The 25,220-nt window shown below is 40.9% G+C and overlaps 1 long non-coding RNA gene across 1 annotated transcript; it reads right to left on the minus strand.

Annotated features, from left to right (window-relative positions):
- Positions 1-5,060: 5,060 nt before the first annotated feature.
- LOC140089585 (uncharacterized) lies at positions 5,061-25,220 on the minus strand. The gene is made up of 3 exons (XR_011850062.1): positions 25,116-25,220; positions 6,478-6,532; positions 5,061-5,142 (listed from the first exon to the last, which is right to left on the minus strand). It is a non-coding gene; the product is annotated as an uncharacterized lncRNA (long non-coding RNA).

Genomic DNA, 25,220 nt, shown 5'->3' on the forward strand with positions numbered 1-25,220 from the left:
GGGATGACATGCTGAGGAGCCGGTTCCTCCCCAAGGACATCCGAGGCACGAGAAAGGGCGTCAGCCTTGATGTTCTTCTCGGCAGGGCGGAAATGAATGAGGAAATTGAACCGGGCGAAGAAGAGTGACCAGCGGGCTTGACGTGGATTTAGTCGCTGAGCAGATTGGAGGTAGAGAAGGTTCTTGTGGTCCGTATAAATGCTGACCGGAAACCGAGCTCCCTCCAGGAGGTAACGCCACTCTTCTAAGGCAAGCTTAATCGCAACAGTTCACGATCTCCTATGGAATAATTCCTCTCAGCGGAGGAGAAACTCTTGGAGAAAAATCCGCAGATGACAGTTCGACCTTTGGAACCCTTCTGCGTGAGCACTGCACCGGCCCCCAACGAGGATGCATCTACTTCCAGATGGAAAGGCTTCTCTGTGTCGGGACGTACCAGTACTGGGGCTGAAGCAAACTTGGACTTTAAGTTCGTGGAGGCCTCCTCAGCAGACGAAGGCCAGAGTTGGGAGTTAGCACCCTTCTTGGTGAGCGCCACAATAGGGGATACCAGCAAGGAGAAGTGTGGGATGAACTGCCGGTAGTAATTCGCAAAGCCTAGAAACCGCTGTATAGCGCGTAGTCCTACTGGACGGGGCCACTGAAGAACCGCAGACAACTTTGCAGGATCCATCTGGAGGCCTCTGTCAGAGATTATATAGCCAAGAAACGGGATACTCTGCTGATGGAATAGACACTTTTCTAGTTGGGCGTAGAGGCGATTGGCCCTTAAACGACTGAGGACTTGCCGTACATGAACTTGGTGGGTCTCAAGGTACGGAGAGAAAACCAGGATATCATCCAAATAGATAACAACACAGACATAAAGCAAGTCTCTAAAAATGTCGTTAACAAATTCCTGGAGGACGGCCGGTGCGTTACAAAGTCCAAACGGCATTACCAGGTACTCAAAGTGTCCATCACGGGTATTAAAGGCGGTCTTCCACTCATCTCCCTGGCGGATACGAATGAGATTGTAGGCCCCTCGAAGATCCAATTTGGAGAAAATCTTGGCTCCATGAAGACGGTCAAACAATTCCGTGATCAGCGGCAATGGATAGCGGTTCTTAACTGTGATCTTGTTAAGTCCGCGGTAGTCAATGCACGGACGGAGTGACCCGTCTTTCTTGGTCACGAAGAAAAAACCTGCACCATCCGGAGAAGAGGACTTAAGAATGAATCCCTTTTGCAGGTTTTCCTTGATATAGTCAATCATGACCGCTGTTTCAGGTACTGAAAGCGGGTACACACGACCCTGCAGAGGAGAGGTACCCGGCAGCAGATCCACAGGACAATCGTAAGGACGGTGAGGTGGCAATGTCTCGGCTTGCTTCTTTGAGAAGACGTCCGAAAAGTCCTGATAGCAAACAGGAAGACCCTCCAGGGCCTTGGGAGCCACAGCTGAAGCCAGGACTGGTACTGGAAGAGACATCTTCACACAGCGAGACAAACAATTAGGCCCCCACTGAAGGATCTCCCCCGACTTCCAGTCAAGAACGGGTGCGTGGAGCTGCAACCATGATAGGCCCAACAGGATGGAGGAGGCGGAGCGCGGAAGTACATAAAAAGACAAACTCTCCCTGTGCAGCACACCGACTTGCATGGACAGAGGCTTGGTGCAGCACTGGACCGGGTTGGAGAGGATTTGGCCACTGACAGAGGAGATGACGAAAGGCTTTTCTAGACGAACCACGGGGATGTGATGCCGGGAGACCAGGGCGGCATCCACGAAGTTCCCTGCAGAACTGGAGTCCAAGAAAGCTGAGACTTGGATCTGGGTTCGGGGATCCAACACTGAGAAGAACAGGAATCATCAGGCGTGGAGAAGCTTTACTTGCACCTAGGGACACTTCTCCCAAGAACCCTAGGTGCTGGCGTTTCCCGGACGCTGGGGACGGATGGGAAAAGTCCCAAGGAAGTACTCAGGGCTGGCACAATACAGGCAGAGGCTGCCCTGATGTCTTCTATTGCGTTCCTGAGAAGAGAGTCTGGCCCTGTCCACCTCCATAGGCTCCTTGGCAGATGGTGCTACAGGAGGCTGGAGCGGCCTGTGGAAAGTAGGTGCCAGGCGGGGAAGACGTCGTGGGCGGACTTGGGGTTGTTCAAGACGTAACTCCTCAACACGCTCCTTAAAACGCACATCAATACGGGTGGCCAAGGTAATGAGAGCATTCAGGGTAGGCGGCAGATCCCGGGCGGCCAGAGCGTCCTTAACGTGAGAGGAGAGTCCCTTCTTAAAAGGTGCGGACAGGGCCTCATCATTCCAGGAGAGTTCTGAAGCCAGAGTATGGAACTGGATTGCATACTCTCCCACGGAAGAGTTCCCCTGGTGTAGATTCAACAGTGCCGTCTCAGCAGAAGAGGCCTGTGCTGGTTCTTCAAAGACGGACCGGAACTCTGACAGAAATGCCGTCAGATTTGCCGTGACCGTGTCGTCTCTGTCCCAAAGTGGGGTAGCCCAGGCCAGGGCTTTCCCGGAGAGGAGGCTGATGAAGAATGCCACCTTGGAACGCTCCGTGATGAATTGGGATGGCATGAATTCGATGTGCAGGGAGCACTGGGTTATAAAGCTCCTGCACCTCTTAGGATCACCGTCATACTTGCTGGGCATAGACAAGCGTAGCCTGGGTTCAACGGCGGGAAGACTAGCCGGGGTAGCGGGAGCCACGGGAGCAGCCACAGGAACCTGTTGTTGTTGCTGGTTGGCTAGCAGTTGCTGCAGCATGGCGGTAACCTGTTCCAGTTGTTCACGTTGGGCGGCAATCTCCCGGGATTGCTGGACCACGATGATAGCCAGAGTCGGCCGAGTGGGAAGCGGAACCTTGGCGGGATCCATGGCCGGATCTTACTGTCAGGATTCGAGGTTATGGATCCTCTGGACCACTATGAACGATGACACAAGCCACAACCTGGAACCGGAGTCTAAGTGATACCCGGTTTTCACCAGAGCCCGCCGCAAAGCAGGTTGGTCTTGCTGCGGTGTGGTACCACCAGGTCGTTCCACAAGCGTGACATGTTCGCAATGGCAGCACACGCCATAAACAAAGCTTTCTCCAAGGCACAGGGCACAAAGATCCGGCAGGGATCACAGGAAGAGGCAGGAATAAATAGTTTACCTGAAATGGCCAGCGCCAATTAGCGGCGCGCTGGCCCTTTAAATCTGCAGAAGTTGGTGCGCGCGCGCCCTAGGAGCCGGGGACGCGAGTGCACGGCTGAGGACGGAGGAGCAGCTGGAACTGAAGAGGCCAGGACTGGAGCCGGGACGCGTAAGTTGCGCTTGCGGCGCGCAGGCGGGGAGCGAGAGGCACGGGTGACCCCGTGATCTGGATCGCGGGACCACCCGTCACACTGACATGCTGTGTACTCCTATACACATGTGGGAGACACAGACATCAGCTACACTAGTACCTGACATGTTCTGCTATAACATGGCTGCCTGGCGCTGTTGTATCTCTCCTATACACACACAGGCCGCAATGGGCGTGGCCATCATATTTAGTTTCATTGCTCAAAATCAGAACACTAAGGTCTGACAAAAAATCTCCCAAGAATGCCTTTTGGGGTTGAGTTTACACAATCCTATCCCTTTTGTGGTTCAGTTCCTGGGATTGTTATGGCAAATTGGGACTATTGGCATGTCTACTTGGCACCTGCCAGACAGACTGCCATTTCTCTTGTTCATCATTCACATCAGTCACATGTGGAGCAAGAAATAGGCTATCTGCTCCAAGGTGGTGCTGATGGCTTTCCCCCCCTGCTGTTCACTACAGTCAGGGGATAAAGTGCAGCACAGATCTCTGGCCACTTTGGGCTCACCATGTTTAATTCAATTGGGCTAACACTGAACTAATTTGGTTGTATAAGAGAGTGGTCTACTCACAGAGATGTAGCTTTTATATAAAGATATAAGGCTTGTGTTAATGATTTACTTAGTTTCTCTATTTGCCTTTAATATTTTGTCATTACCAGCGGTGACAGCTGAGACCTAAAGAAACAATCCTCTAGAATCCAGCATTTCTAACTGAGGTCAGTCACAAAGCAAGTCCAGTCTCTTGTTTTGAAAATCCTTTAGAACAACATTCATTTTTCTACCAGGTTTCTGGTTATCCTGCTTTGGATAATAATATACATTTCTGTACCTTTTATAAAGTAACTCCTTAAAGGTTACTTTTAAATGAAGTAGGAGCAATATTTAATGGCTCTTCAGCTAAAATGCAGTGCTGATATAGGTATTTGGGCATAAGATAATTCACATTTTAATATAAATAAGAAATAGATGAATTACCGTACAAGCTATGATGCTAACTCATATCTGTTTTGTTGATTTACCCTTTACTTTCACAACTACCCCTTTTCACCAGCTTGTTGAATGTTGATCCAGTGATGCTCTGAGTTCCTACCTAAAGTCTTGTTCTTTTAGATTTAGATATTGACACTTGACCCTCTGAAAGAATCATTTATCCGATGTTATTTTTATGAAAAGATTACAGAAAAAAATATAATAAACACAATGAAAGATTATTGCATACAGGCAGTCCCCGGGTTACAAAGAAGATAGGGTCTGTAGGTTTGTTCTTAAGTTGAATTTGTATGTAAGTCGGAACTGTATATTTTATCATTGTAATCCCAGCCAGAATTTTTTTGGTCTCTGTGACAATTGGATTTTAAAAATGTTGGGTTAACACTAAAGCTTTAACACTAAAGCTTCATAACAGACACCTGTGATAACTGTTACAGTTGTTTATTATAGCCTAGGACTAAAGTACAATAAATGACCAATATCCAGAGGTCTGTTTGTAACTAGGGGTCGTATGTAAGTCGAGTGTTCTTAAGTAGGGGACCGCCGGTATATATTTTTATTATTTGCATGGGCACTGTAAAATGTTTACAATTATGCATTATGAACGAGACAGATTTAAGAAACATACATACAAACACATTCCAGTGGTTTTTTTATTTACAAAATATTATTAAAGCAGATTATGGAAAATAGAAAATGCATGTACTGCCTTTATGACTTGGTCTGTTTTTCTCTTGGTGATGTAGATGAGGAAGCTATTGGTCCAGATGCTGAGGAACTTGGATAAACTGGTCCATGTGATGCTTTAAAATGAAAAAAAAAAATACAGTAGAGATATCAAACACATCCTTCAAATAGAGGTCTACAAAATCTGCACTTGATCTATTAGTTGAGAACAACATTAATAAGGCCATTAGGAAATAGAAAAAACAATGATCAGGAGAGGCAAACATTGCTGAGAAAGGCCATTACGAAATAGAACAAACTATGATTACAAACATTGCTGAAGGCTGAAGGCCTAGTCCACATGGCAGATTGTGATGTGGAAAAATGTGCCTCCTATTAAATTAAATGGGATACATTTGCAGTTTTTTTCTGTTTGTAGGAGCAAAGCTTTGTTATACAATCTACAGAAGGTATTTTATTTTATCTAATCTTTTATTAGATTTTTATTAATATTTTATTTGATCTTATTTGACATACGCTATTTTAAGGGATTCAGTATGGAACCACTAGTGAATGTTGGCTCAAAATCTGCAGTTTGTTTCAGCTACTCAACCCAGTGGGGCAGATTTATCAAGCAGTCAAAATATTTCTAGTTGCCCATGGCAACCAATCACCGCTCCCGTTTTAAATATTCATGAACACTGGTAAAATGAAAGCTTATGAAATGAAGAATATTCAGACTTTCAGACAGCTTGATAAATCTGCCCCAATGTGTTAACATGTGACCACAATAGTCTCCTACTGGAGACATTGGGGCACATTTACTTACCCGGTCCAGTCGCGATCCAGCGGCGCATTCTCTGCTCTGGATTCGGGTCCGGCCGGGATTTATGAATGTAGTTCTTCCGCCGTCCACCAGGTGGCGCTGCTGCGCTGAAAGTCATCTCATCGCGCCGGAATGCACCACCTCGGACCAGGTGAAGGTAAGCGCTCCCCAAGCGACACTTTTTCGGTTTTTAAATGCGGCGGTTTTTCCGAATACGTCGGGTTTTCGTTCGGCCACGCCCCCCGATTTCCGTCGCACGCATGCCGGCACCGATGCGCCACAATCCGATCGCGTGCGCCACAATCCCGGGGCAATTCAGGTACAATCGGCGCAAATCGGAAATATTCGGGTAACACATCGGGAATACGCAAATCGGGCCCTTAGTAAATGACCCCCATTCAGTTGATGGGGAGGACTTTTCCATTGGTCCTCCTACGATTGAACAATTAGAATTACACATTAAAGTGCTAGGAGTGTGATGGGGATCTTGGACTTTATTTGCTAAACTCTATTAAATTAGTTTTAGGTAAAGCTCAATTAAAATCTGGAAAATCTACAATTAAATCATTTGGAACAGATCTGTAGTATTGAAAGTACTGTGCAAGCAGTAATATATATTTTTTTGCTTTATTGACTGTTTATTTACCCCGTGGTCCAAAATGCAGACGATAGCAGTTGTTGCAATACGGTTTATCATCATACTGAAAAAAGAAGAAACATAAATACAGGCAGTCCCCGGGTTACATACAAGATAGGGTCTGGAGGTTTGTTCTTAAGTTGAATTTGTATGTAAGTCGAAACTGTATATTTTATAATGGAAGTTCTAGACAATTTTTTTTCTTTTGCCCCAGTTACAATTGGAGTTTCAAAATTTTTGGTGTAATTGGACCAAGAATTATCAATAAAGCTTCATTACAGACATCTTACAGCTGATCATTGCAGTCTGGGACTATAGTAAAGCATCCAGAGAGCTTCCCCAGAGGTCACAGTGGGCAGAGCGGTCCGTCTGTAACTATGGGTTGTCTGTAAGTCGGGTGTCCTTAAGTAGGGGACTGCCTGTACATACTTGTAGTAATAATAAAAAGATTGTAGACAATATATACAACAAAGGCTTAAATGTAGCACTATGGGATAAAGCACACTATGATGCAGCGGTGTCGCCGCTGATGACGTAATCAACGGCGACACCACCGCATCATAGTGTGCACCCACCGGCAGATCGCAAGGACGAGACTCTGCCAGCTATTACAGCAAAGAGGAGATAGAAGAGTAGCAGCGCTGAGGAACGGGCGCCGCACATCAGAGGTGAGTGAGTATTGCCGGAGGGTGAGTATTAAGTTTATTGTTTTTTTTGTGCTTGGCATACAGGGGGATGGAAGGCCATATACTACAGGGAGCTGGCTGTATACTACATGGGGCTGGCTGTATACTACAGGGGGCTGGCTGTTTACTACATGGCACTGGCTGTATAATAAAGGGCACTGGCTGTATACTACAGGGGTGGGCTGGATACTACAGGGGGCTGGCTGGATACTACAGGGGGCTGCCTGGATACTATATGGGTCTGGCTGGATACTACAAGGGCCTGGCTGGATACTACAGGGGGCAGGCTGGCTGGATACTACAGAGGGCTGGCTGTATAATACAGGGGGATGGCTGTATACTACATGGTGCTGGCTGTATACTACAGGGGGCTGGCTGGCTGTATACTACATGGGGCTGGCTGGCTGTGTACTACATGGGGGCTTGCTGGCTGTAAACTACACCCTCGGCTTATACTCAAGTCAATAGGTTTTCCCTGTTTTTGGTGGTAAAATTAGGGGTCTCGTCCTATACTCGGGACGGCTTATACTCGAGTATATACAGTACTAATGTGCCACAAACAGGAAGTTGATATCACCAAACATTCCTATTTTATTCAGGTGTATCCATATAAATGGCGCAGCATGTACTAAAAATAAAGTGTTAGCTTAAGTTAGTTTACTAAAAGAGTTGTACAGGATTAGAATAAGGAATTACTTCTCCATGCTGATTTGTTAAATCAGTATAATTGACTTAGGCTCAGTTCACACCTGCTATAGGGGTTTCCGTTACACTCTCCATCTTAGGAGCATGTAACAAAAACCAAGAATGGCACTGTTCTCCTTACTTTCCCTATTGACTTCAATGTAAGGAAGGTTGCCTTCCATTACAATTCCATATTAATAGCGGAAAAAGAAGCTGGCTGCTGCGCTGTTTTATAACAGAAGGGGAATGAAACCTAATGAACACAGGTGTGAATGGAACGTAAATGTACTACAAGGTAATGCAAAATGTATATTGTCTATTTAAAAAGAAGCTAAAGATGTATAGTTTGTGTAAGATGTTTTCATATTTTGTTGAAAATAAGAAATCTTAAGAAAACATTGTAGATTAACAGCCACACTGATTGCAACACAAAAGAGCATCTACACCACTGAGTGTTCCCATTTGTGTAGGAACTACACATAGAAGTGTGTTGGAGGACAACCCCCCTCTATAACAACATTATTTAAGATCAAAATAGGAAATGCTTCTAAGATATATAAAATATTTATGTCAGCATGCTGTCCTGCAGTAAGTTGTCTTTTACACTTATAGCACTTCAGACACATGGGATGGTAATCTTTTCCTATAGAGTGTCTTCTTTTGGCTGGAATATAAAAGTATAAATATATATACAGTATTTATAGGTGCAGTATAATTATTATGTTAAGCAACAATTTCTAATATCTTCAAAAACACATCTATACACAATTCTAAGAGCAGGCTTTAAGGGAATGTGCGACCTTAATAGATTTGGTAATGCTTTCAAAAAATCATGATTGAAAAGTCCTTACAGTATATCTCCAAAATGCTATGATTAAATTTAATATGCCCCATTCATGGGACACATGTGCCTTAATCCCTTATCGTGCCATGATAATATGGATTGCGGGTGTTAACCATTTAGACTATGTCAAGCGGGTATGCCCTTTGTGGAGCTGTAGGGCACACAGTCCAGGAAGGGTAAGAGTTTACCAAACAGTCCCCAGGTTACATACAAGATCGGTTCTGTAGGTTTGTTCTAATGTTGAGTTTGTATGTTAGTCAGAACTGTATAATTGTAACCCCAGCCAAATTTTTTTGGTCTTTGTGACAATTGGATTTTAAAAATGTTTGTTTGTCATAAGAACCAGGATTAGTAATAAACTTTAATTACTGACACCTGTGATAACTGTTAAACCTGATAATTGTCTGTAAGTCGGGTGTTCTTAAGTAGGGGACCACTTGTATAAATTTATTTAAAATTTCCATGTGAAATAAACGCACATATGCCCTGGTACAAAATACTATTTGTACTCATGTGTTTCATCTCCCAAGAGCAGAGTGCATCAGAAGTAAGATGTGGGAGTGGAGATTGGGCAATGTAGTAATTTTTCAATATTTATAAATATTTCAACCAACCATGGTTATGTTACCTCCCTTATTAGAAGGCCTTCACCCCTTAATGACCTGGCCTTATCTGTTTTTTTCCTTTCCATTTTTTAATCCCCACCTTCAAAAACTATAACATTTTTTATTTTTACACATAAAGAGCTCTGCGATTGCTTGTTTTCTGCATAACTTCATAATGATGGTATTTAATATTCCATGTTGTGCAATGGGAAGCAGGAAAAAATTCCAAATGCAGAGAAAATTGTGAAAAAACACATTTGCGCCATTTTATTGTGAGCTTGGATTTTATGGCTTTCATTGTGCATCCCAAATGACATGTTTACTATACTCTTTGGGTCCGTATGATTACAGGGATACCAAATTTGTATAGGTTTTAAAATGCTTTCATACATGTACAAAAATTAAAACCTCCTGTACAAAAATTTTGGGGGGATTTTGGCATTTTCTGGCACCAATAACTTTTTCATACTTCGGTTTATGGAGCTGTGGGGGGTGTCATTTTTTGCAATTGTGATGACGTTTTCATTGCTATAATTTTAAGGACTGTACAACCTTTTGATCACTTTTTATAGATTTTTTTAAATATTTTTCAAAATGGCAAAAAAAGTGCAATTTTTGACAATGGGCTCTAATCTCTGGATTAAATGCAGTGAAAAATCGTTATTATATTTTGATAGATTGGGAATTTTGTTTGTGATTTTTACTGTTTATTTACATTTATATCAGTACCAAGGAAAGGGGGGTGATTTGAATTTTTCCTTTTTTTTAAATTATAATTTATTTTTTAAACTTTTTTTTATTTTTACAATTTTTTAGACTTTGACCCTAGGTTGTCTGATCGATCCTATCATATACTCCTATACCATAGTATGGCAGTATATGGGGATTTTCCTCCTCATTCATTACAATGTGCTGGTAGCACATTGTAATGCAAGGGTTAAAACGAGACAGCCTCAGGTCTTCGGAAGACCGAGGCTGTCATGGCGATGGATCGCTGCTCCACTGTGCCCATGCCCCGCCATCTTTTTGAAGCCGCTGGTAGCTTCGCGATTGGAGGAAAAACACCTCTCAAAATTAACAAATGTTATTATAGGACTTTTTTTTGCCTACTCAGTTTTATTTGGGGTTAAAGTTACAAAAAATGGAGAAAAGGCTTTTTTTGTAATTTGTAGAATATATTTTTTTAAATTTACAAATTAACTTTTACAAATAAACATTATAATTCAATTTCCTTTTGTGTGAGGTTTGTTTTGATGTATAATATGTATAGTCTCGGGCAAACAAGGCGAATGTTTTTCATAGTAAAAAGGGGGATTTTAAAAAATTTTAATTTTTACTCAATATGTCTTAAGTAGGGGTACATTCATACAGCCATATGCCAGCCCGACCGCTGTGCGCTGGAGAGGAGGAAAAGGTGACCTCTCCCCCCTCCATTGAGAAAAGCCACATATACATCCCCCCAGATGGCCATGTGACTGTACCCTAAGGCTGTACTGAGTCTGGGGATTAGACCCAGCATCTCTTGGTTAACTATTTTTGCCATTCACACATTTTTGTGCAAAATACTCATCCAAATTTTGTGAGCAATGTTTGTATTTGGCACACCTTTTTTAACTTATTTTTAACAATGCAAAATATAAGTACATCAATTAGTCAAGGTTCCAGAAAATATCAAAAACATTTTACATTTTGTAGTCCATTTGTTAAAAATATAGAGAAGTATTATTAAAAATTCCCCCAATAAACTAAGCCACCCACCTACTTATATGAAGCAGGTAATAAAAAGGAATACCTTCAAGCTCATCCTCACCCCACTCCCCACACATCAACTATTTCCCTATCCCATTCCAACAGTCTCTGTTTTATTTTATCTGAGGAGTCAATTCAAGGACTCCAATACTTAATGAACTTCTCCTCTTTGCCCAAATGCCTAAGATGTATCTGATAGTATTTAGGTATATTGTCATATACAGTATTTAGACCATTCCTTTTTTTAAGGTACCCTATCTGATTTATAAGCAATGATTTTCCTAGCCACATATAAAGCCTTTACTCACAGATTCCCCATATCTTGTTAAATTTAAAAAAAGTTTAGCAAAATGTTACTGTTGCTAAGTGTATCAAGAAGAGAAATTGTCTGAATTCTAGCAGAGATTCCCTGAAGGGCATTCTCAGCAGTAAAGGGCAGTTCATTTAAAATATTCACTCTAATGATAGCAGTTATACAATCTGCTCTATATTCACTTGACTGAATAGGTTGTTCAAACAGACTCATGCTTATGTACGAATAATCCACAGGAGCCCTTCCATCAATTAAGTCAAGTGCTTTACTTTCTTCAGAAGAACTTAGGGAAACATATGTGTCTTGAGTAAAGTGTCTTATAAAGTCATGCCCCCAAAACAAATACTCATACTGAAAGATGACATAAGTTCATAAAAATAGAACATATTATTTTCTAGAATGTGGTATTTTGAGCATATACATAGCAACTACTAGAATTCCATTCTGGACGACCAAGTTTTTATGTTCAGCCTCTTTAGCACTTCCCTGTGCATGAGCCAATTGCCCCAGACCATAAAACTAATGGCAGGTCCTATTTTTCTCCCTGAGCTCAGACTGTCTCTTCAATGATCATGACTGTGTGACTGGAGCTCAAACCCCATGACACAAACAAGAGACCTCAGCACCTTGTTTGGGGCCCATGAAAAGTTGGTGTTCAAAGGCATAAAAGTGACATGACATACAGTCATAACAGTCTTTTCAGAAGCTGAATGGAGTTAGCAGCAATCCAAGCTCAAATTGTAGAACAAACAATGTCCACAAGTATTTAAATATCTTAAAATTTGTGTTCTAAATGTGGTACAATTTCTTTGTTTATTAACCCCTTCCCGACGTGCAACGTAATAGTATAGTGCTCTTCGGGTGCAGGTGCATGGAGAGCCCTCTCCATAGCCTTTAAGTCTTTGCTGCAATAAGCTTACTGGTAACACCCACCATAATCGGAGTTGGAATCAGCAGCTTTGCCGGCGGCTTAAAAAAGATGGCGTTGCATAACATCATCGTGGAACTAGTGATTGGTCGCCAAGACAGCCTCGGGTCTTCCAAAGGCTGTCTCGTTTTAACCCATTCATTACAATGTGTGATTTGCACATTGTAATGAATGAGGTGGAAAATCCCCATATACTGCCATGCTGTAGTATCAAAGGTCGCACACCATCAAAGGTCGCACAAAATGATACCACCCTTACACTGAAGTATGAAAAAGTATGTTATTTCCATGATCGCACCGACCCAAGGAATAAAGTAGACATGTCATTTGGGGTGAACAGTGAAAGCTGTAAAATCCAAGCCCACAAGAAAACAGCATTTTGGAATTTTTTTCCCTCTTCCCAGTACACGGCATAGAATAATAAATACCATCACTTTGAAGTGCAATTCGTTTCACAGAAAACAAGCCATCACATAGCTCTTTACGTGTAAAAATAAGAAAGTTATAGATTTTTGAAGTTGGGGAGTGAAAAATGGAAATGAAAAAACAAAAATGACCAGGTCATTAAGGGGTTAACCAAAGATGCCTCTGCAATTTTTAGTTTTTTAATTTCATTTAATTTTTTTTTACTCTCCGCCTTTTAAAAACCAGAACTTTTTTATTTTTCAGTTTTGTGGGATTAACTATTATTTGTTGTCTTGTACGTACTAGTGTCAGTATTTGATATTCTATGCCATAAACTGGTAAGCTGGAAAGAAATTCCAAATGTAGTTCAGTTGAAAAAAATATATTTACAGATTTTACTGTGTGGTCCAAATGACACTACCCCTTTATTCTATATGTCAAAATACTATGATCTTTCAAATTAAATCAGAGTATAGGTTTTTATTTTTACACCTTTTGCTCAATTATTTTAAGTGATTCAAATCCATGAGTGTGTTGGCTTTGGTAAAAACTGACACTACTTATCAGATTTCAACTTTCATTTTCCCTCAGCTGTTTATAAAATATAAGCTGAGCTCTAATTGGTTGCCATGGGCAACTGGAACCACTTTTGATAAATCTCCCCCAATACTATTGTTTTTAGTTCACTGTGCATGCACGTCAGTGCTTAGTTCACAGCAAAGATTAAGAAGACTTTTGGTCTTCTGTTCACCTTTTCATTGGTAACAGTCTGAGAGCCCTTCTGGTTTATTAGAATAATTTTTATGTTGATTTTTAGGAATGAGGCCATGGAATACAAATATAAGAAGATTACCACAGTTACAGTGCCTGGATCTATGAGCAAGTGTCCTTGGTACATCATGCTTTATTTTGATGGTAGATTTCAGTTACATTCTCCTGATTTTCATGATTTACCTGTTAGAGTCCTGCGTCCTATATATTGGATGCTGAGCGCAGTAACTTAGAACTCAGTGTCCGATATATCGGATGCAAAGTTGATGCTGGCTAGGTTCGAGATCAGAACCGAGCCGGCATTGGGATACACTGGATGTCAGCTGTATCCAGTAGCTGACATCCCAGTGTAACACCGCGGTTGGAGTGGGCAAAAAACAAGCCATCAACCAGCTCCGTAGCCAAAAAAGTAAATATGTTATGCCACTTTTTCCAGATTTTCCTCCACATTAGGGTTTTATTTGGCAAATTTAGCAAAATGCAGGAAAAAATATTTTAAAAAAGGCTCCTGCCCTCCCAAAAAAGTTAATAAATTTTCAACAATAGGGGATACCAATTTCAACATGAAAACACTGGAAAAAGCATCTCATCCTGCAAAAATTACTTGGCCCCAATGACGAAAAAGCTAAGATTTTATAGCATACAAAAGGGGCAAATGAGAAAACTAAAATTCGGGCAGCTGCATTACGCTCCTTCCCTTCTGTGCCTCTCTGTGTGCCCATAAAACAAGTAATGGCCACATGTGGGCGGAGAAATTGCATAACAAATTTTAAGATGGGTTTTCTCTTTTTATCTTTTGGAAATGTGTACATTTTTGGGCTAAGTGAACGTATTAGCGACAAAATTTGACCATTCTAAATTTCACCTCCATTTCTCCATTACTATGAAGATCTCAAGGGGTTAACAATCTTCCTAAAAGCTGTTTCTGATAGTTTGAGGGGTGAAGATTTGAAAATGGGTTGATTATATAGGGTTTTTCTATGATGTTATATATTTAAAATTAAAAACAGTAATTATCCCCAAAATAGTCAATTCTGAAATTACGGAAAAGCAATATTCGATTTGTAAGACGTGTGACATAAAAATAAATTATCCAGATACTTCAAAAATTATGAAAATGTAAAGTAGACATATGGGAAATGTTATTCAGCAACTGATTTAGGCGGTAATCTATCTGCCTGAAGCGTGATGATTTGAATTTCGAAAATGGCAAATTTTTCAAAAAAATTCATCTTTTTTTCTTATTTTTTTGTAAATAAACGCAAAACTTATCAGCCAAAATTTACCAGTAAAATGAAGTACAACAAGTTTTAACCATATAAAGCGACACATGTCAGAATACAAAAAAATGGGGCGGAGCCTTAAGCTATAAAATGGCTGCATCCGTAAGGAGTTAAAATGTATTCTGGATCATAAAGTAAAAGAACTGATATTTCCTAATGCTACTTGTGTATCGCTATTATAGTCTCCTGCCACAATAATATAAATCCGTATATTCTGCACCCAACATTCAAGCCAACAATATTTTCTGAACAGCTTTTACAAACTGTCCTCAAAATAAAGGAAAGACTCACAAATACACCTGATAGGTGTCACATAAAATCAAAAAAAGCTTATTGTACAGTGAGAAAATAACCCACGTTGCCATTGACAATGTTGTTCTGGAAAACTTGTCCCTAAGGAAAAATATACTAAGAAAATATTATGCATATCTTTGATTGAGGTGCTGAATATTCAGGCTCATTTTATTTTTGCTGTGTGGCTGATATACCAATTACATTAGATGTATGTGTTTCTACTTTATAAAACATATAATATTTCTCTTTTTGCACATAAATGATCAATGTTGTCTCCTCTCCTTACTGACTATATGACACTTACTCTACACAAGATGATGCAATCTGTTGGCTTCATCATGTTTTTATCATAACCATTTATTTTCTGCACCTTTTCTGTCTGGAATAATGACATTACTGTATGCTTGAGAGATGGTTAGTGGGGTTATTAGATGTTCTCTATGCCAATTTGTAGGTGCTGGATTACCAGTGGGTCCTTTTATTTATGTTAATATCATGCTTTTGGTAGTATAATGTATTCTTCTTGTATTATTTTTCTACATATATGTTCACTAACTGTCAAGTGAGATGTAAGTTTTGCATAGGCTTGTACATTATTCACATTCTGATAAAATTAAGTATTTTTTAAAAATAAATCCAGTTATTGTTGGAACAATTGGAGATTTACAAGTGGACAGAAGTCATTAAATATTAAGTTGTATCTTGCTTCTGTTGCCGTAGGTGAAGGTGTTTTCATATTGTCATCTCCAAAAGTTCAAGCAATCTTAATTGGCATAATTGCTTTCTGATGCTTTGCTCAAGATTCTAGTAGTCATTAAAATGTCTTTAATATTTTTTTCAGTGAAATACAACATTGCCTTCTGTAGACTAGCGGTATTGTCATGCCATGCACATAATTCCTTTTTGACACTTTGGTCAACTTTGCTTTCCAATTTGCATAGTTATTTCATGCTTGTTAGCTCTAATCAGTATAATATATGAAAACTTAACTAGGGATCTATACAATTGAGCTTCATAATAACCAGTAAGGTTATCCTGTGATCTGATGAAAAAAACCTAATTATGGGACATGCATTTAGTAAATTTCTCTTGTTTAAATGTTACATATGATCTCATGCAGCATTAATATTGTATCATGGTGTAGCTGAATTTTAACTACCGTATATACTCAAGTACAAGAAGAGTTTTCCAGCACAATTTTGCTGAAAAAGCACCACTCGGCTTATACCTGGGTATATAAAAAAAAACAAAACTCTGGACTCAACCTTTCCGCCCCACCCCCACCACAGGTCCTCTTCTTCATCCCTACCCACTGGCAATGGAGTCGGCAAGCGGCTGACTCAACTGGAGTGGTCCTGCGGGGGTTGCATCAAAAAGGTGAGTACAGAGTTCATTATTTTTATGTGCTGGGAGCTGGCGGGAACTATCTGACTATATACAGGGGCAGACTGGCTATATACAGGGGACTGGCTGGCTATATACAGGGGCTGACTGGCTATATACAGGGGACTGGCTGGCTATAAACAGAAGCTGGCTGGTGGCACACAGACTATGACATTAGCAAGTGGCTGGCGTCATAGTCTGTGCGCTGCCAGCGTGCATGGACCTGTCACTGCCACTGGTACTGGATCAAGTAATGGACCTGCGGAAGGGTGTTGGAAAGGTGAGTACAGAGTTCAATATTTTTATGTGCTGGGCATGGGGCTGGTTGGCTATATCCAGGGGACTGGATGGCTATAAACAGGGGACTGGCTATTGCAAGGAAGTGAGAGATGTTGTTTGTGAGAACCACTATCTGTCATAAAGGGAGATGAAAGGTGCCTGATCGGGTATATACAAGGGGCTGGATGGCTATACACAGGGGACTGGATGGCTATAAACAGAGGACTGGCTATTGCAAGGAAGTGAGAGGTGTTGCTTGTGAGAACCACTATCTGTCATAAAGGCAGATGAAAGGTGCTTTGTCAAGGGTTAATGCAGACATGTGGTAAGCAAGAGTAGTCTGTTTGGTCTATGTTGGCCTACCTAGCATAGACACCTTTGTAAAGTCTGTACTGGCCCTGCCTTTCATGGAGTAGGGGTAGCTGGTAGTGGGACGCCTACTCCATTTGGGATTTGGTTCTGAATTTTTGTATAGCCCACAGGTGAAGGTCACAGGACTCGTTAGAGCTTGATTTAGACTGCAGGCCAGAATCCGTAGGTGAGACACTACCTGGAACGATGAATGCTGGCCTTTATTCATACAGGAAAGTTAACTGAGTGCCTCTTCATATACTGCTGGCCAGGAGCAGGTGCCTGGCAGCCAGGTGCACGAATAGAGAGGTACCTGCTATTGTATAAGACAGTACTCAGATGAGTAGGATTTGTTTTTGTTTATGCTGATGCTGAGGCTGACTTTAAATTGTTTGACTGTGGAGTGTGAATAAAACACTTGATTTGGACTATAACCTGCATGTGTCTCTGCTTCCTTCACTACTACCAAGCGTCTACCAGAGGAATTCCCCACAGTATATACAGGTGACTGGCTCACTATATACAGAGGCTGACTGGCTATATACAAGGGACTGGATGGATATATACAGGGGCTGACTGTATATATACAGGGGGATGGCTGGCTACATACAGGGGCTGACTGGCTACATACAGGGGGCTGACTGGCTATATACAGGGGACTGACTGGATATACAGGGGGCTGACTGGCTATATACAGGGGACTGGCTTTCTATAAACAGGGGCTGGCTGGCTATTTACAGGGGACTGGCTGGCTATGTACAGGGGCTGGCTGGCTATATTCAGGGGACTGGCTGGATATGTACAGGGGCTGACTGGCAATATAGAGGGGACTGTCTGTCTATAATCGGGGGCTGGCCATATAAAAGGGACTGGCTAGCTATATACAGGGGCTGGCTGGCTATATAAAGGGGACTGGTTGGCTATATACAGAGGCTGGCTTGCTATATACAGGAGACTGGCTGGCTATATACAGGGGCTGACTGGATATATCAGGGAAATGGCTGGTATATATGGGATGACTGGCTAAATGAAGGGGTCTGGCTACCTCTATATAAAGAGGACTAGATGGCTATATACAAGGGCTGGCTATATACAAGTGACTGGCGGTGATATACTGGGGCATGGGGGTGGCTGTATACTGGGGGCAGGGGACTGGCTGGCTATATACAGGATACTGGCTGGCTATAAACTGGGGGGATGCTGTAATCAATGCATTCCTTACCCTAGGTTTATACTTGAGTCAACAGGCTTTCCCAGTTTTGGTGTTATTTTTAGGGGCTTTGGCTTATGTTCAGTTTGGTTTATACTCAAGTATATACGGTATTTAAGGGAATCAAAAACTACTCATTAAGTTAAAACTAAAATGAAGGTTAGTAACCTAAAGAGAATGCACCAGGAAAAATGTAAAAATATAGATTAAAAACTTTATGATTAAACATGTTAAAAGATAATGGAGAGAATTTTTAAGACTGACACACTCTGTTCCATGTCTTTATAGTTCCCGGCCAAACCTGCGACTAGGAAGCTCTGTCCTCCTAGTAACTTTGACACATCACTTGTGCCCCTTGTAGCCAGAGGAACCTGAAGACAGATTCAGAGCGCCCAAAGCTAGAAGAAGACCTGCGGGGGGTGTCACAAAGGTGAGTACAGTGTTAATTCTTTTTTTTTATAGGTATGCTCAGGGGATGGACAGGCTATAAACTGGAGAGAGGCAGGGGCTTTTGGCTACATACTAAGGGCAGGGGCTGGCAGGCTACTTACTGGGGGCAGGGCTGGCTGGCTATATACTGGGATCAGAGGCTACAGGCTGTATATGGGGGGCAGGGGCTGGCAGGCTTTATACTGTGGGGAAGGAGCTAGCTGTATACTGGGGGCAGGGGCTAGCTGTATACTGGTGGGCAAGATCTGTCAGGCTATATACTGGGGGATAGGAGCTGGCAGGCTATATACTGGGGGTTAGGGTGCTGGCTATATACTAGGAGGCAGGGGGCTGGCCAGCTATATACTAGTTAGTGGCTGTGTCCAATGCATTTCCCACCCTCGGCTTATACTCGAGTCAATAGGTTTTCCCAGTTTTTTTGTGTTAAAATAAGGTACCTCAGCTTATACAGGGTCGGCTTATACTCGAGTCTATATGGTATGAGTAATTGGTCTTTCACTCTGTGATCTCTCAAGGCTGCAGGCTGCTTGGTCGCAATATACTGTAGGAATGTTCTATATATAGCGTGTTCCATTTGACCCTGATCAGCCTAGACTTACAGTCTACACCTCTAAAGGTACTGTGTACACGCATTACATTACATGTGTGTTTCCACACAACAAAAAGGGGCTATCCACATCAAAATTGTCATAAACAAGTAAAGGCAGTCCTTGAGTTATGAACAAGAACTGAATAATATGGAGGATTTCTATTTATGCAATGTGGGTGAATATACTACTATCTTGGTGGGACACTAGCAACAACATAACCTATATTTCACCTTGTCCATGTGTGTTCTTTTATGCACCTGTACTAATTATTGCATATACAATGTATGATTTCATATAAAAATGTATTCTTATTGTGAAAACAGATTATAAATACATGCTTTCAATAGTGGTGATCATTAGAGGGGGATGTTATACCCTTAAACCAAAACCCTTTATTATACACCACACATCTTTAATGTATTTATCCCTTTGATGTTGTGATTGCTTCACTATGGGGCACATGTATCATAGATTCAGCTAGGCAAATTTTCTTTTGTTTTTGCGACTTTTCTGTTTTTTGCGACTTCTTTTGCGACTTTTCTCGTTTTTGCAACATTTTTTTGCGACTTTTGTTGGCGCTCTTCAAGTGCACCTTGGTCTGCACCTTTTGCAGTGTCCCTCATTTATCTTAACTTTCCAGATGTTCCGTGCGATTTTTCACCTTTTTTGCGACCTTTTAGGTGCAAATCTGCACCTGGTCCAGGGCAGGTGCAAAGGAAGTTTTTTTTTTTCATGGACCCGATTTTAACATGTAAATTGGAATTATTTCACATGCTTTAACTGTTTAACATTTTGTACAATAACCTCTTTTGTAAAAATTCTTAAACTTTTTTTTTAATTTATTGGTTACTTCTAAGGGTGAGGTCACACGTAGCGGTTTAATTGCGTTTTTAATGCATTTTTAAACTAATTACAACAGCTGAGGAGAGGTGATTTGCCTTATTTCATTAATGTTAACATTTGTGTTTACAAAACCCAATATAAACGCTGCATTAATGCATTGTTAACATGCATTAACATTCAAATGTTAAAAGTAATGAAATAAGGCAAATACACTCTCCTCGGCTTTTGTAAAATGTTTCAAAATGCATTAAAAATTAAACATGTTAAATCCCAAATTAACAGTAGTGTCCACTCCTGTATATAACCCCCTCACGTGACTTGTGTCCATGTGGATTTGAGACATTTCCAACAAAAGTCTCAAAAAGAAGCCAAAATTTGTGCCTGCCAGGACAGGAAAAACTGAACACGTATCACAAGTAAAAAGACAGGATCATACATACGGTGGAAAAACTAGCCGCCAAAAGTCTCTAAAATTCACCTCAGAGAGACAAAACTATGATACATGTGCCCCTATATGTTTTCAGGTTGATGCATGTTCACAATCCTTTGTATATGGTTTCTTTTTACTCACCTAATATTTTCTGCACACATTTATTTTTGGGTTTTCATTGGAATAAAAAGATATGAATTAAATATGTTTTAATTGTTCACATAATGTCACACACAGAAGTTTCAAGAAGGGCTGTTTGTTTTGTGGTCAAAAGCAGGGGAGCTGACTAGACAGGAAATAACCACGTGTTAAAGGGAACCAGTCGCCACATTTTTCATAAATACAGCTAGTGACAGGTTCCCATAGAGCCCTATTAACTAAATGCCACCCTTATTATAGCTAAAAATAGTTTTCCTCACATCCCCATAAAATCAACTTGTTATCTTACCTGGTATACAGCCATTTGCTGTCCTTGTCATGTCTACTCTACCCCATGACTTATGCCTCCTTCTCACCGTTCAGCACTTCATGTCATGTAACCAGGGTAATGTCAGCAATGCTGCTAGTTCTATAGACCAAGCAGTCACATGGTCACCAGGTAGGAAAGAGTTAGCACTACAGCACTTCATGTCATGTAACCAGGATAATGTCAGCAATGCTGCTAGTTCTATAGACCCAGCAGTCACATGGTCACCAGTTAAGAAAGAGTTAAGCCGAGCTGCTGGGTCTGATCGTAGACTATATTCCCCTACAGTGGTTTGTTTCCCCTGTAATTGGGTTCTTACAGATGCCCCATTTACATTAGAGTGCTTAACCCCTTAGCGCTCTGCGCCGTAGCTGTACTGGGCTGAGTCCCGCGATTAGCACTCAGCGCAGTACAGCTACTGCGCAGAGCCGATGCCGGTTCAGCGTTGCATAGCAGCCGAACCGGCATCGTTAGCCGCAGGATTTCAGCAGTAATTTACCGCTGACATCCCCGGCTAACACCCGCGGTCGGAGTGGGCTCCGATCGCGGGTGTTTAACCCGTTAAATGCCGCGGTCAACGCGACCGCGGCATTTAACATGCCTTCTGGGGGTCTTTACCCCACGATCGCCCCCCCCCCGCACCATTTTCGGGGGGGCGATCGCTGTTTTGGCTCCTCTGTGACGTCATCTTAAAGGCAAAGTGTCAGCCTATGCATTTGCATAGGCTGGCACTGCTAATACCCCTTAGTAAAACATAAGAAAAAATATTCATGTCTGGTATCCCCGTAATCGTATCGACCCATAGAATAAAGATAACATGATTATTAGGCAATACGGTGAACACGAAAAAAAAAAAAGTAAAAAATCCAGTACAGAATTGATGCTTTTCTACTCATGACCTCAAAAAAAGTTCCTAAATTTTCAACAATAGGTGATACCAACCCCAAAATGGTAACACTGGAAAAAGCATCTCGTCCCGCAAAAAAAATGCCATCACATGGCCCAAATAACGGAAAAGCGAAAATTTTATAGCCTTCAAAAGGGGGCAACGAGAAAACTAAAATCCTGGCAGCTGCAGGGTGCTCCTTCCCTTCTGCGCCTCGCTGTGCCCCCATAACACAAGTGGGGGGTCGCTGCACTCAGGAGAAATTGTAGAACAAATTTTATGGTGAGTTTTCTCTTTTTATCTTTTGGAAATGTGTAAATGTTAGGGCTAAATGAACGTATAACCGACAAAATTTGACCATTCTAAATTTCACCGCCATTTTGATTCAATTACTATGAAGATCTCAAGGGGTTAACAATCTTTGTAAATGCTGTTTCTGATAGTTTGAGGGGTGCAGATTTGAAAATGGGTTGGTTATATAGGGGGTTTTGTTGCTAAATATGTAAAATTTGATTTCAGACAGTATTTATCCCCAAAATAGTCAATTCCGAAAATACAGAAAATCGCTATTCGATTTGTAGGCCGCGTGACGTCAAAATAAATTATCCAAACATTTCAAAAATTATGAAAATGTAAGGTTGACAAATGGGAAATGTTATTTTGCAAGTTATTTAGGTGGTAAATCTATCTGCCTGAAAACGCGGTGATTTTAAATTTCGAAAATGGCAAATTTTTCTAAAAATTCATCATTTTTTTCTTTTTTTGGTAAATAAACGCAAAACTTATCAGCCAAAATTTACCATTAAAATGAAGTACAACATGTGGGGAAAAAAACAATCTCAGAATCGCTTTGATAAGTAACAGTGTTCAAAAGTTATAACCATATAAAGAGACGCAGGTCAGAATCTAAAAAATGGGACTGAGCCTTAACCTGCAAACAGGCTGCGTCCTTAAGGGGTTAAATGAAAAAAGAAAATTAAAAGTAAAAAAAAAAGTGAAGTGATGTTCCCCAGGGGCCTTTTATGAGATCATACATAAGGAATGATTCAGATGCATTGTGCAATGGGTGACAATGGGTTCACATTGTTCTAATGGCAATGGTTTGGGTGGCTACCAAGGTGAGCAATATGAAGTGGCCACTGAATGTAAATGATTCAAATGTTTGAATGTTTTATTATAGCTAAAATTGCTATTTCAAGATTGTGCTCCCATGTGCAAGTAAATAGATTCATGTAAAGTTTACTGTTGACAGTAGAGATTGCGCCCTGCATGGTATTGCATTGAATCAATCCTCATTTCTTTCAACATTATGTCAAGGCAGATAAAGTAAAGCAGCACAGCATGGCAGATGAAAGCAATTTAAAGAACAACTTTCCTTTCCACAATCCAGAATGATATAATATGATTTGTATTGTTGATAGGGTACTTTCACTCGAACAAAACCAACATTGCTATCATCTTCCTCTGTAAAATGTAGAACATGTATAAAACAAGACTGAGTCTACTAAGGCTGATTGTGTTATTTCGCTGCAATCTCAACATGACAATGCATGTAATTCCGCTTTCTTGTGTGCTTAAACTCAATTTGTACCTTATCTAGAATAACTGCTGTGTTGACTACAAATACTTTTCTTTGCACTGGTTGATACTATCAACTCTTTTCTTTTCCATTTTTACACTACTATTTCAAATAGGTTTAATCGTATCGGGACGATCTGTCTGAATTAGATTTATTATATTGATGGTATAAACTGTTGAAAGAAACTATAAATAGGGAAAATATTAATTTATGTTTTATGTTAACATCTTGGTGCGCTTTTCTGTGTTAAAAATATAGCAAAGAGGTACACTGACAATCTATATAATATCTATATAGGTGTTGTATATTCATCTTACTAAAAGACCCATTTATAAATTATAGTATGTGTACCAAGGTTTGACAGTGTTCATGGGAAAACAATTCCTACATATTCATTGTGAATATGAGATGTTTTTATTATTTTTGTATATGGAATGCTTAAAGACATTTCACTTAAAGTGTAATTAACGGTCATTTGAGATAACTTTTATTTGTGTGTGTGGGGGGGGGGCGGTTGAACTTTTTTCTAACATATTTCCTTAACAAATTCTGCTTAGGCTACATTTACACAAAGGTGGGCCCGCTGTACCGTAGTACCGCTGGCACATGTCGGCGCTGAGGAGAGGAGGAGGGTGTGCCACTCACCCCCACCCATTCTCTGTAAAATGTAGAATGTATGTGACATGTCCTATCTATCTCCCGGCTACAGAGCAATATGGTGTCGCACGTGTGCCTTCCATTGCCGGCTTTGGGGGATGTATATACATCGTATATATGTTGGACGTATATACGCCCCCATAAGTGTGTATGAATGTAGCCTTAGTTTGTAAAAAAAAAAAAAAAACGAGCTACTCCCTCTCATAGAGATCTGTATTCCATCCCGTAAAGTATGTGTCTATGGAGGGTGCATGACCTCACATCTAATCTTTCTGTGTTTGGTTACACAGCTTGGGCAGGGAGGATTAAACCTTTTACTTTCAGCTTAATCTTTGAAAATACTGCTCAGAGTATACTACAGCAAGAGAGAGAGCAGGAAGGGTTAAAACACAGCTGTGTAACAAACATCTTCAGTCCTGTAGACAGAATTGCCGTAGCAATGGAGAAGTAACATTGTAACTAAGGGGCACTTAGTCATCACCCCATTTGTCTTTGGGTTATGACATTACTATGTGTATTAATCCTGTACTGGGACATCACTGTATTTATTATCTATGTGCTGTAACATTGTCTAAATTTTTGGAAACATGCTGCAGAAAATGTCATGTTGCAATAGGAGCCCCATTCTAGTTTTCTTTTGGGGCCTCACAGTTGCTGGTTGTACCCCTATCTCAAGCGGTTACACATTAATGGCCTGCTGTGCAAATATACCATCAATTACAGATAAACCCCCCTTTGATCCAGAAATGCAATCCCAAAAACTGTTATGTAGAAATAAAATAATATACGACTCTTAAAAGTTAAAGCATAGACTTCAAACAAGAAGATGAAGGCTTTTGTTTACACTCGTATAGTTTTCCTACAGAAAATCACATCAAGCATTTTAATAAGCTACACTATGATAAAAGGTGAGGTTGTGATGAAAGCATTGTACAAACTAAAGAAAGAGAAAATAACTTACCAAAATAAACAGGTTTGCTGCATATGGGGCAATATGAAATCATCTTTCCCTGGAGAACGCAGAGTTTATTACACAGAGGAAGCTTCACTTCAGCTGACAAATCTA

Source organism: Engystomops pustulosus, chromosome 1, assembly GCF_040894005.1.
Source record: "Engystomops pustulosus chromosome 1, aEngPut4.maternal, whole genome shotgun sequence".
Lineage (NCBI taxonomy): Eukaryota > Metazoa > Chordata > Amphibia > Anura > Leptodactylidae > Engystomops > Engystomops pustulosus.